We start from the raw sequence: 13,212 nt of genomic DNA on the forward strand, positions 1-13,212 counted from the left end.
CCCACCTACATATCAGATGAGATGACAATTAACAACCCTAAACGATGAAAGTTGACATTTCCCCTGTGCAGGTACTGTTCTAAACACTTCCATCTGTTTGTCTTTAACCCAACAGCCCTGAGGGACAGGAGTTGCCTTCCTCTTCTTGCTGAGGTTTAACAACCTGCTTGAGGATGCATAGCTTGTGCACAGTGAGGCATGGATCCAGACTGGGCGGGTCTAAGCTCTTAACTGCCAATTTGGGGCCTGGCGTGCACTGTGTTTTCTTTGTCCCCTTTCCCTTCCCATACAGATGGATGGCCAGCTGCCTGAGCCCCTCAGCTTCTCCACCTCTCTCCCTGCTCTCAACCACTGGGACCTGGGACTTGATGGGAGAGGACAGGTCCAGAGCAGTGGGGCTTAGGGACAGGAGAGCAGGTGAGCATATCACAGAAGCTCAGAGGGAGAGACCTGGGGCAGGGGAGAGAGACTTTTTTTAGGGGGTATCAGGGTTGTGGGAGATGGGGAAAGAGATGGGTCATGTCAGGGTATGTGTGTGTATGTGTGTGTGTGTGTGTGTGTGTGTGTGTGTGTGTGTGTATGTGGGGTATGGGTTGAAATTCCTTTCAAATGATTTTGGGGGAAGGAAGTTAAAGACTTTGTTAGTAGTAGTAGTCATTTTTAACCCAGACTGTGTGTGTCTATAGAAGACTGGACCACAGGGTCAGGAAGACGTAAGGGTCTGATGATCTATTTATCCATTTCTCCATTCATCCATCCATCCAGCCAGCCATCCAGTTTTATAGCCTCAGTAAGTTAGTGTGAGCATTCTGCCAGCAAGACATGGAGGACACTGCAAGGGGGATAAGCATGGAGACATAGTTAGAAGACCCACATGTGGGGCCAGCAGGCCAAGCTAAGCTGTCTGGGGCTTCGGTGGGAGTGAGAGGTGAACAGAGTGCCTGAGGGTTTGCTCTGGCTTGAGGGGATCATCTTTAGGAGCTTTAGGAGGGCTAAGGCTCTCTCTTGGCTCTTGGCTGTTTCCCTGACCATCAGAGGTCAGGATCTACGCTGAGTGTGTACTGTGCAATGCTTTGAGGGCCACCTTGGCTCCAGGTGTAAGGGGATATCAGTCATTTCTGGAAATTGCGCTGTCAGGCAGCAAGTATTTTCTGCTTTCGAGGATGATGCTCTGGGTTCTCCTGGAGTGATTATGCTAATGGAATGAGGGCCCCTTCTGATGGATAATGCCAACTCTGCGGTCCAAGCCAGGGGTCAGTTGGCATTCTATCCCCTGGATGTGAAAGGAGATGGTTCCACGCTGATGGTTAGAAAAGCAATAGGCATCTGAATGGGTCTGAGTGCAGAGGCTGGCAGTGTTTGCAGGGGAATCCAGACTCCTGGGTGTCCCGGGCATGACAGGCTCCAGGCAGTGGCAGTTACAGTCTACAGGGCACAGGCGCTCAGCGAACACTTGCTGACTTGAACTGAAGGGGAGTTTTGTGATTTAGCTCCCTAAAATGATGTTTAAATGACAGTAGCCTCCAAGGCAAAGCAACAGAAGCTGAGATCATGAGCCAGGGCCACACATAGGCATTCTCTGAAATTGATGCCTCAGGTGTTGCTGCCACTGAGAGGGCATCTAGAGAGTATCTGTGTGGCTCTGGGCCTCCACTTTCTTATCTGTAAAGTGGGATGGTAGGAGTACCTCTTTTATGGGGCAGCTACAAGAAACCAAGTGAGGCAATGTGCTCAGGAATGCCCCAGCACCTAGAAGCACGCAGGCCGTGGCACTGGGTTTCCTTTTCCATTTCCGAGAATTCTAACTTCTGTTTTCCCAGCTACGGCTTGTGTTCCAGCTGCTGAGGTAGAACCCTACTTTGTTCCTAGGCAGGAAAATAAAGGGCCACTCGAGTGAAACAATCTTTGTGCCCATTTGGACCAAGACTCCTGCTCTGTTGTGCTCATTTCCCAATACATTTGCTACTCCTGCCTACCAAATAGCCATTCGGAAGTCAGCCCCCCTCCTGTTCTTACGTCCTTTCCTCCTAATCCCCTTTTTCTCTGTTTTGTCTTCCCTCGTGCTTCAGAAATATCATGAATCAGGCCACACAGATATAAGCAGCACCCCTCAGAGCAAGGACCTTTCCAGCCCCTGGCAAAGGTGATGTGTGATTCCCAGCAGTGGGGCGACTGCTCTGAGACATGCCGTCACTGGTTGCTCTGTGTGAGCTGGCCAGGCATGGGTGTTTAGAGGGGACGGGCGTGTCACTCAGGGCCAGGCTGGGCCCAAGGCCTGGAGCTGGGGCCTCAGGAAGCTTTCTCCTTCCCTCCAGCTGGCTGCTGGACTGGGCTATCCAGGGTGGCATGTGCTCCATCAGAGGTCAGGTTCAAGCACAAGAAAAGGGCTCTATTATAAAGGGAGTATTAAGGAGCACTATACATGCACCCAGGGACCCCTGAGAAGCAAGGCTGGGATAACCCAGTAATGCGGCATGGAGGAGAGGGAGGACAGCAGGACCAAAGGTGTGGAGGTGGACCTGTGAGATGCTATTGTGGGGAAGGAGAGGTGGAGGGAAAAGTACATCTCTGTGTCCCCAGGGACCAGGCATTGGTTCAGGCAGCTTGCAGAGCTCTCACAATAGTTCTGGGAGCAGGTATTTTTTTCCAGCCTAACTGAGGTATGATTGACAAAGATATTTCAGGTGTAAGTGATGTTCTGATATACATAGTGAAATGATCACCACAATCAAGCTAATTAACATATCCATCAGCTCACATAGTTACCATTGTGTGTGTGTGTGGTGAGAAGATTTATGATCCACTCTCAGCAGATTTCGAGTATACAGCACATCATTATTAACTGTCATATTTTGCACGTGAGGACCTATGCAGAGAGAAGCTCAGAGAGGTAAACCTGTTGCCACGGTTGCCCCACCAGACCCTGTCTGATTCCAAAGGCCCCTCCCCCCACTGCACCTGCCAGCTTTGGCTGGGCTACTAGCTTCTCCATCCTTCCTTGGAGGAAAGGCCCTTGTGCTCCGGTTTACATATGGTCAGTTGGATTTTCCCTCAAAGCCATCCCAGACCCGGGAGAGCCTGCAGCCTGCAAGCTTATCCTCAGTTATGCCAACACGTCTCTCTTTCATAAATTCCCCTCGGTGGAACAGGGCTTTTTTTTTTTTTTTTTTTTTTTTCACTCTAATTCCTGCTGCTCTATTGATTACTATAATTCAGCCCTAATTGGACTTCTGCAAAGCACACGCGCAGATGACAGCGGGCTTCTTGGCAGCACGGCATGCATTATTAATGCGCCAGTGCTGGCCTTTCCCCTGCTCCCTGCCTTCACCTCGGGAGCTCTGGAAAACAGACCCCTGAGTAATGTGGCTTCCCTGTGAATTCACCTCTTCAGGATATTTGTTTCCTCTTGAAGGAGAAGAGGGATGCAAAGCACACAACTAGCAAGCAGCTCTTTAATTGCCTCTCTGCTGGCCCAAGGAATGGCCCCCTCAAGACTAAGACACTGAGCTCTGTGAGTGGCAGCTGCAAGGGAGCCCTGGGCAGGCCCACGAGCCAGTGAGGTTCGAGAAGCCGGTAGGACAGACCCAGAATCTGTACCTGGTCACTGATGGGGGTGGCCGGAGAAGAAGGGTCACATTGGGCCAACACTTGAGACAACCAAATTGAGGCAAAGAGGAACCACGTTCTGTGGGCAGAAACAGAACAGACTCTCATTATCAGGACAGGTCTGGGAAGCTCACTTCCCAATAAGAGCTTGGAGACAAGTGAAGAGTTTAATGGCTCCCGAGGAGTGCAGATGCCAGGATGTATGTCTGACAGACCCTGCTTTGCAGCTTGCCAGGGTGCTGGTCCTGGTTAGAGGACCCTGGTCTGAGCCTCTCAGAGTGGAGCGGGGGTTGGGAGGAACTGTGTGGTGGTCAGTCATATGCAGCAGCTCCAGGGATATGAGAAGAGTTACACTTCTCATGCCTCCGATGTCTGGGGCTTCTTCCCTGCCCGCCAGGAGTGGATGGAGTCAGGAGGCTACCGTGGATCTGGTTGGGTGGGGCCACAGGGCAGCTGCACTAGCTGCTTAGACCCCAGGAAGGACAGAGACAGGCAGGGTGTGGACTGAGCCCAGCTCATACCCTGGGGTTTGTTTGTTCTAGAGCCAATACACCTGCTCTTCCCTAACACTGGCAGGCAGGTGACAGTCCCTGAGTCTACAGCACACCCACTAGCCATTCTGTATCACTCTGCACCATTAGACAAATTTTAATTACTGGAATACTCTGGCAGGTTCTGGGGAAATAACTACAGGAAAGATTGACAGAGTCAATAGCCCCAGGGCTGGAAAACAACTAAACAGGGGATTGTGGCAAGGGCCTGGAAGACGGGGCTCCCCTAAACTCACATCTTTGGGCATCGTGAAGAGGGATAATCTCAGGATTCTACCCCCAGTGCTGCCCTCCTTGAGGGCTTGCTGCAGACGCTGGCACAGGCTGGAATTCTGCAGTTTGCTCTCTACAGGGAAGATGGAACAATGAGTCAGACAGGCCCGGTGGAAGTCCCCTTCCTTAGCTAATCAGGCACAGGACGCTCTCATTCCCTCTCTCACTCTGCGTGTACTGGACTTGCTTTTGCAGTGGACACGGGTGATCCTTGGGAACAGGGTCTGTGCCGGGGGCCTCTGCCTGTCCTTAGCACCCAAGGAATGCCCAGTAAGTGAAAACGTGAAGAGAGAGGAAGGGACTCTGGCGCTGGCGCAAAGAGAGGCTGGGGGCTGAAACACTTGTCTCTGCAAAACGCCGCCCGCCAAGATGGGTAGCGTCCTTGCCCCTTCCCAGGGGCTGTGAGCTGGTGCTTGCTCAGGCCCTCTCACCTGTTTGTGTTCTCCCGCTAGGGGACGGGACGGCTGTCTGCACTGTCTTCTCAGTCTACCAACTGGGGCTCTGGTTGCTGTGGCAGGACCTGTTGGCAGCTGACTTCTTTGCGCCTTTCTCTTCTGCCTCCCTCTTCCTTCTCCTGGAATGAATGTCTGCCAGGGTCACAAGGTGGGTCTCAATCTCAGGGCAACAAGCGTGGGGCAGGGGTCTTCTGCCTGTTTCCTGGGGAGTGAGGGAGAGGTGGCATGCCCCTCGACTGCCTCTTGCATGGGCCTGCATCTTGCTTTCAATCGGCTTCCTTGTTTACCTTTGCATAGTAGCCCTGACTGTCAGGTCAGTTCAAAATCTCAACTTATTTGTTAGAAAGATGAGCATCTGCTCCCTTCTAGCTTCATTTAGAAACTGTTGGGGAGGGAAGAGGGCAGAGTCAGGAAGAAGTAAGCCCTGTCTACCGGTCTCACCACACCTGGAGCATCCCACTCCTCCCCTGCCTTCTGACTGACCAGTCGCTCCCCAAGCCTTCCATAGCTCACTGTTGGATGCCTCCATCCTCCTCATTCCTCCCTCATGTTTGAACCAATGCCCAGGCCTGTCAGTCCTACATCCCACCCGTCTTGCTGTCTGGGGGGGCAGAAGGCCACTGGCTGCTAGCACAAGCCATGGAACCTGATCCCTGGTACCACATCCCAGCCCGCCAGCCGCCAGCCGTGTGTGCTTGGGCAGGTTCTCTTAGCCTCCCTGTGCCTCTGTTTACACATCTGGAAAATAGGGTAATTCGAGAGGTTGTGAGGCTGGAGTCTGGCAGGCATGGGTGTTGCACGTGTTCGCTGGCACCATCACATGCCCTCTGTTTCTATCTCCACTGCCCCTGCCCTCACTCAGTCTCCTCTCTTTTGCCTGGACTATCGCAGAGCTTCCCAACAGATCACCTCCCATGCCACATCCATCCCCTTCACCTGGACAGCTTCCTTGCCGCTGGCTCCCTCTGCCTGCAGGACAAAACCCAAACCCTGTATCCCGGCGCCTGCACCTCTCTCCAGCTCCCAGTGTGCACACTGCCCTGCCTCAAAGAGCCTCCCGGGGTGCTGGGCTCCTGGGGCTGTGGTGACTAGTGTTTGCTGCAGTGTCATCTGTGGCTTTGAGTCAACGTCTTGGCTCTTGGCTATTGGAGGTAGATGCTGCATGATGAGTAAAACACACATTCATTTAAGTGTCACTGAGTGAACAAACTAAATGAAATCTATGTACTTTGGAAGCAAAAAAACTGCAGCATTCTTGATGTCAGAAAGATTTTCCTCCCTGAGCAACTTGGAAACCTCACGGGGCTGCCTGCTCTCTGTCCTCCACATGACTTGCCCTTCTGCGGCCTGCATCTCTCCCTGCTGTTCTCTCTGCTCAGAGCACCCTTCCTTTTGTCTTCAGGAGGACATCTAGGCCCCTTCAAGGCCAGGCTGGATGTCACCTCCTTTCTGAAAGCTGTTCTCATTCCCACAGGACTCCATACAAGCCTGTGCATGGCACCACATTTGAGTGACAGGGCTTTGCAATGACTAAACACATTCTGAAGCCGGTTTGTCTCAGTTCAAAACTAGGCTCCACTACTCACCAGTTGTGTGGGTTCCTTAACCTCTGTCTGTCTGTTTCCTCATCTTTGCAATGGAGATGGCAGCAGGTCTTACCTCGCAGGGGTTCTCAGAGGACTAAATGTGTTAATATCCATATATGTAATATGCTTATATCTGTTCCTGGCATATTCGTGTTATTTAAGCATTTGCCATATTACATTATTTGAATAAGGTGTTTTTTGTGTCCTATCCCTCTTTCCAGAAGACTGAGAACACCTTGAATGGCCAAGTCTCCTTGGCAGCAGGTTCTCTGCCTCTCTGGGCCCTAGGATGGAGCTGTGTGCAGCAGGGATTGGGAGAGTTTGGTTGGAAGTGCAGAGGGGGGTCCAGGCTCAGGGGCCACCAGTGTTCAGGAGAGCTGCACCTGAGATTAGCTTGTGGTGCCTGGTCTTCATCTCAGGCTCAGTGTGTGGAGATCACGTGAGGCACCAGGAGGAACTGCCCAGGATCTGGGCTTCTGCCAGTGTGGGCGCTGAAAGCTGCTTCAAGTCTGATCAAGAAATCTTGCCCAAGCACCCTGGGGTTCTGCTGGGGACCCTCATTACCTTTAGGACAAGGTCACCAAGGTATGTGATGTGGCCTTCAAGGCCCCCAGGGCTTGTGAAGTTCATCTCTCATTACCCCTTCCCCTGTGGGGACCCTCAGCACCTGCCCGCCCCCACTGCCAACTAGCCAGCTTTGCAGAGGGTGCCCATGATTCCATTCAGAGGGAGGGAGATCCAATTCTAGGCCCTCAATATCCATACCCTGTGGAGGAATTTGTTCACCTGCACTCAGAAACCAATGAGGACACTTCTGGAGGGGTGAGGTGATGTTTTCTACCTTTCCAAGCACTTCTCCAAGATCACTCCAGGGAAGAGGGGGCACAGGTGGCTGGGGACAATGACTCTGGGCTCTACAGGGGATGGGGGAGCAGGTGAGGAGCCTGGGCAGGGCGGCAGGATCTGGGGAGTCCATGGGCCAGGGCCTCCCCTGGTTCAGGGTGGAATCCAGGTCCATGGTCCTGGGAGGGGCTGCCTCAGGCCTTCCCCGCTCCTGATGCGCAAACCTCCTCATGAGGGGGCAGGCCTATGCCTCAGCTCCTCTTCTGGTCTGAGGGGCTGGGACTCAGCTGTCCTGTAGACAGGGCGAGGCTGGGTGAGCTAAGACGTGGGGCAAATTCCCAGCAAGCGGACCCGATGTCCCCCTTAAATGGAGGATCTGGCAAAGCAGAAGGAACTCCTCTGAACAGCCATGTGGATGATCTGGGATAGGGAGACAGGGCCCAGAGGCCCTTGGAATTGCAATGCTGATCCCTGCTCAGCAGAGGGAGGTCAGGGCCAAGCTGACATATGTGCTGCTGACTGTTCTCTTCACCATTTCCTCTGGAATTTAGAGTGGGAAGTCCTTTCTGTGAGGGACATTCCTGTACACGCTTGGACACTTAGCATCCCTGGACCCCGTCCACTCTAATGCCAGTAATGGCTCCTTCCCACCCCAACAGTAGCTGGGACAACCACAAACACTTCACACACATCTGTTTTCCTTTGTCCCCCAGGACAGGAGGACAGGAGTGGGGCTGCCAATGACCACACACCCCCGTCCCCCCTAAGGGAGCTCCTAAAAGGCAAGGGGTGGCATCACCAGCAGTGACACAGAGGGCCCGGTGGCCGGTTGTTCCAGGAGAGATGCTGGCTCCTACAGCTGGCTCACCTGGAGCTTCGCTTTTATCTGCACCACTCCCCCACAGTGGGGTAGCAGAGCCTGTGGTAGGTCCTGGCAGGTTACAGGGTTGGCTGTGCCAGCACCCCAGTTCAGGGCCACAGCAGGCAATGATCCTGCCCCGTGGTCTCAGAGCCTGGCTGCCACTTCTCCCATGGGCTCTGGGAGGGCGTCCCCATCTTGGAGTTCCCTTTTGTAGTTAGTGTGACAGCCTGGACACCTTCCGGTCCTTTACCTGGGCTTCTTTATCTTCCTCAGGTTGGACAGAAATGTGTGGATGCTCTTCTGTGCAGGAACTCAGCCATCAGTCACCAAATGATTGGGGTCTTCGTCTTGCTGCTCTGCAGGACTGTGGGGGCCCAGGAGAGCAGAGCGGCTGCAGCTGTGGCTCACCAGCCCCAGGGGAGACAGAGCATCAGCAGCTGGCCTGCCCACTCCCTTCTTCTGCTCCCCTAAAGCTTCTTCCCGCAAATGCCACCCTCCACTTGGCCGGCCCCCCATGGCCCCACCATCCTCCACTCCTAGCTTTACCCTATGAAACTTGCATCACTGCCAATTCCCTACACTCCCAGCACCATCCTCACGCCTGCTCCTCCCAGCCTCGCAGCCTCCCAGCACTGTCCTGCTGCTCTGAGGAATCCACGCATCCTATGTCCTGGGTCCCCCGGACTGAGCTGTCTTTCTCCCTCTTACCTCCCCCTTTCTATGAGTTTGTGGGAATCTGACTCCCCTCCCACCTACTCCCTCTTCTTATAGTAGAGGTGGAGCGGGAATCTTGCAGTGGGGAAGGGACAGTGTCACAGAGGGGGTGGAGGGCCCAGTCTGAGACCATCACTGCAGGGTTGGGAGACAGCCAGGAATCATCCTGAAGCCCTGACATGGGCCCATTTTCCAGACAGCAGGGAGCAGTGAGGGCAGAATTGTTCTGGAGCAGAGAGAGAGAGAGAGAGTCCTGGAAACACCATATGTAAAATAGTCCCGTGAAAAAGGCATTAGAACTCTATATCCAAAGCAATCCTGGAGTCAATCCTACTTCAAGCCTAGGACTTTTGACAAAGCAAAGCACTCTTCCCTTTCCTTTGTAAACCTGCTTAGAGTGCCATTCATTTGGGGATCACAGAAATCTTTGAGTGATAAAAGGAGTTTCTCTATGCCGGTCTTTAACTCACTTATATTCTGCAGCATGCAGGATGAAGGTAGTCAAAAAATGTCACACTGCTGGGTTGGGAGATACTAGTTGGAAGGAAATCCGACCCAAAGAGAACTCTCTGCTCATGACCTTCCCTCCCCTTTCAGTGTCTGGGCCTAAGGCTCCATGGTTGTCTTAAACGGGAAGAGGTGACTGCTCTCCTCCCAAGTCCTAATCTTACAGCAGGCGGCACAGAAGGCTTTTCCGTTGTTTCTTGAAGAAGCTGTGACATGGGCACCATTTCTCTAAAGGGAAAACAAAGTATAGAAGAGCTTTCCTAATGTTGGTTACATACCCAGCTCTGAAGGCAGGCCACAGAGGTTCACAGCCCCTCTCCACCGCCTCCTGGACTGAGTCCTGTGACTTTGCGTGCCAGCCATGTAAGAGGGAGATGGTGGCAGAACCTCACTTGCAGAGTAGTTTCCATGATCAAATGAGTTGGCACGTATGAAGCATTTAGCCTGTTCCTGGCATGTCCTTTCCCTGGCTGCCATGTTAGGGGGACTCAACCGACCTGGAGACCCTTATACTGGCAGCCTCTGACAACAAACTCGTTGGCAGATTCTGAGCTAGACACAGACTCTGCCCACGGTCTAGTAGGGCTCCGGTCACAAACCGAATGGTGCACGCTGTGCAGCGAGGCAGACGAACTGCACCCACAGGGATACGCCATCTGAGCTGGGTTTGTCAGAAGGGCTGGGCCACGGGGCGTGAGGGAGAAAAAGAGAGCTGGATGGAGAAAGGTGTGGCTGTGGTGTTGGGGGGAAGTGATGGGCAGCCTGCTACATCAGTGGGTCCCTGCGTCCAGAGAATGACCCTGGATACTGGTCTGCAGGAGGTGAGATTCAACGGTTTTGTTTGTTTTAATTTTAAAGCATCTTTTTTTGCTGATATAAAAGTTACAGTGAAACACTTTGGGAAATTAAAAATGAAAGCAAAAGTGAAAAGCAAATAGTGAAGGGTCCCACAACTGACCAGAATTTTAGAGGACTTATTTCCAGAATTATGAGTTTATTCCATCAATGACTAGGGAGGGGTGCAGGCTTGGTCTTTCACCATGAAGGATCCCATCCCGCTTGTCAGGGAGTAAAATGCACTTGAAATCAAGACATTCTTCAAGCTCCCCTTTGGGTCAGTGCCAGCGTCCCCTCCTATGCATGCCCTGAACAGCCTTCTCTCTTCATCTGCCTCCCTCCTGGGTTTTCTTCCACCTTCTTCAGTTCTCACTTCAAATCTTGGCCTCCCTGTATCTCCACATTCATCAGAGTGAAACATCTGTAAAACTGACACAGATTTCTCTTGCTAATTCATATTTTTTTCCCCAAGGACTCCTCCTATTAAGGGTGGGATGGAGCAAGACATTGGGGGTGAAGGGGACCTAGTACCCCTTTTGTTCCACTGTGGGACAAAAATACATGGGGTGGAGCAGAAGACTCTGGGCCTCTCCCCTTCCTTTCCTCTCCCTTTCCCTGTCTCTCCCTCTCAGGATGCTGGGATGCCACTGGGGACCTTGACAGTTGTCGGGATAGAATAGCTGCAATTGGACCTTGATTGTGTGCAGTTTGGGACCACTTCACCTAAATGAATACTGGTAAGATTCCAGTGTATCTTGGTGGCCCCTCTGCCCCTCATCACTTGCACCCCTGCTCACTCTGCAAGTTCAAGGTGCTGGTGGAGTCCCTGAGTTCTCTTCTGGTCACCACCGAGGCAAATGCCCTCTCTTGCATCAGGTAGATTCTTGCTGCAGCCGCCTTCCCACTATTCTCTGGCTGGCAGAATTCTGCAGTGTTTCTGCCCTGGGGCTCTACCATTTCCTGAGTTTCCAGCACTAATACATGCTTTCCCCATTTGTATATACCAGCAGGAAAGTGGGAGTTGGTGAGATGTAAAGCCTCAAATCTCTGTCTTACAAAGACATTTTACAATTTTCTGTAAAAAGAAAAATCAATATAGTGTTAATGGTACCTTTAGAGATGAAATAAATGAACAAAGCCTACCTTTACCATACTACAGAGGTCATACATTACAGACCCCATCACACGCCTAAAGCTCTGAGGACCTCTGGGAGAGTTTGGCAGCCACTCCGCTGTCTTGCCAGCCTTGCCAAGGGAGGCTGTGGATTGATCCTCTTGGCTGGCTGGTGTGTCAATGGCTACCCCTCAAGACTCTTTCTTGATGGGCCCCTTAGGAAGTTAGCCAATCCTCCTATCTGTGCATGTGGCCAACACAGCCCCTCTTTGTGTACTGTACTCATCTTGCAGAGAGAAGCCTTTTCCAAAGACTGAGAAACTTTGGCTTAGCTCAAATAGTCATCTGTTTTCTCCTGGGCATGTGACAAGACTTAAAGTTTGGAAAATCACTGAGTTATTTGACCTGTAATAAAATCTGGATGTTGTCAGTTCTCTTGGAGGTGTTTGTTTATTCTAAGAGATCTTCAAATTTCAAGCAGCAGTGTGTGTGTGCTGACACTACGTTTGTAACCAATGTTATAGCTCACCTAACATACACATAGCCATGATGTTGTTTGTTCCTTATAGTTTAGGGTGGGCAGCTAAAGACAGGGATTACCAAGCTCACTTCATAGATGAAGAAACTGAGGTGAAGAGAGATGAAGTAACTCACCCAAGACCACTCAGTAAATCCCTGACAAAACCAGGACTCAAATCCGGATCCCTGGCTCCTACACCAGTGAATTCTATACCAACCTTAGAAATTGAGTTCAGTTACTAGGAAGTAGAATTTCAGGAATGAGATATTATCTAAAGTATATCTTTGACATTGATGAACAATCACCCAGGATAAACTCTAAAAAATATACCTCTGTTCTTCAAATTTTATTGACCTAAATCAAACAATGAAACAAAACCACCAAAAGCTTCAACACCCTTATATGCATTTTAGAAGCCATGTAGTGACCAGTGTGGTACCTGAAAGAGTCCACTCCGATTATACCTCAGAATATAGCCTCACCCTACCCTGTTCTTCTCAGGGAAATACCATTCCCATCACAGTTTTATTTTCAACAAGTTACAATGGTTTAAAATTCAAAAGGTTAAAAGGTAACAAACACAGTGAAAATTCTCTCTCTCATTCCATTCTCTAGTCACCTAGCACCCAGTAATGTCACCTGTTCCAAGTGTCCTTGCAGAGAAAGTAGGTACAAGCGAATAGGTGTCTATAACCCCCTTTTGTATGACAAGCGTTAGCTCACTGCTGTACACACTGTTCTTGTGCTTGTCTTCACTCCCTGCATCTTGGAGATTGTTCCTTGGCAGTACACATGGGTGTCTGTATTCCTACTACAGTTATAGTAGACCCTGTTGATGGGAATTTACATGATTTCCAATCTGTTGCTGTCATAAGCACTGTTTCAATGAATAACCTTGTGCCTTTGTCATTGTGCTGTGATTCCTACAAGTGGAATTCCTTGTATATGCATTTATAATTTTGATAGACATCAACAAACTGCCCTCCACAGAGGTTGTACCAATACATATCCAGGGTAGCAATTAGTCCCCACTACCCTTGACTCAACTCATTGCAAATCCTGATGCTGGATGCCACCTGCTTTATCTTTATAAAGCCTGAGCAGTGTGACAGCCACATCATGTCAGCTCCTGAGAGGTCACGGAAGAAGATGGTGAATGATTCTCACCAATGTTTCCAGTGACCTTCATGTTGCTAAATCCAGAGGGCACTTTCAGTTCTTATCCTACTGACATGCGGCAGCACTTGGCACAGCTGACCCTCCTCCTTCTTGCTTGATTTTCCTATTTCTCTAGATGATATTGATACTTTCTGTTTCCTTTGTGGCTTATTTTCCTCTTCCCAG

The 13,212-nt window shown here is 51.0% G+C and overlaps 1 long non-coding RNA gene across 1 annotated transcript; it reads left to right on the top strand.

The window, feature by feature from the left end:
* Positions 1–292: 292 nt before the first annotated feature.
* LOC132353277 (uncharacterized) lies at positions 293–11,747 on the top strand. The gene is made up of 3 exons (XR_009498987.1): positions 293–417; positions 6,891–7,056; positions 8,450–11,747. It is a non-coding gene; the product is annotated as an uncharacterized LOC132353277 (long non-coding RNA).
* The last annotated feature ends 1,465 nt before the right edge of the window (positions 11,748–13,212 follow it).

The sequence above is a fragment of the Balaenoptera ricei genome, chromosome 19 (assembly GCF_028023285.1).
Source record: "Balaenoptera ricei isolate mBalRic1 chromosome 19, mBalRic1.hap2, whole genome shotgun sequence".
Classification (NCBI taxonomy): domain Eukaryota; kingdom Metazoa; phylum Chordata; class Mammalia; order Artiodactyla; family Balaenopteridae; genus Balaenoptera; species Balaenoptera ricei.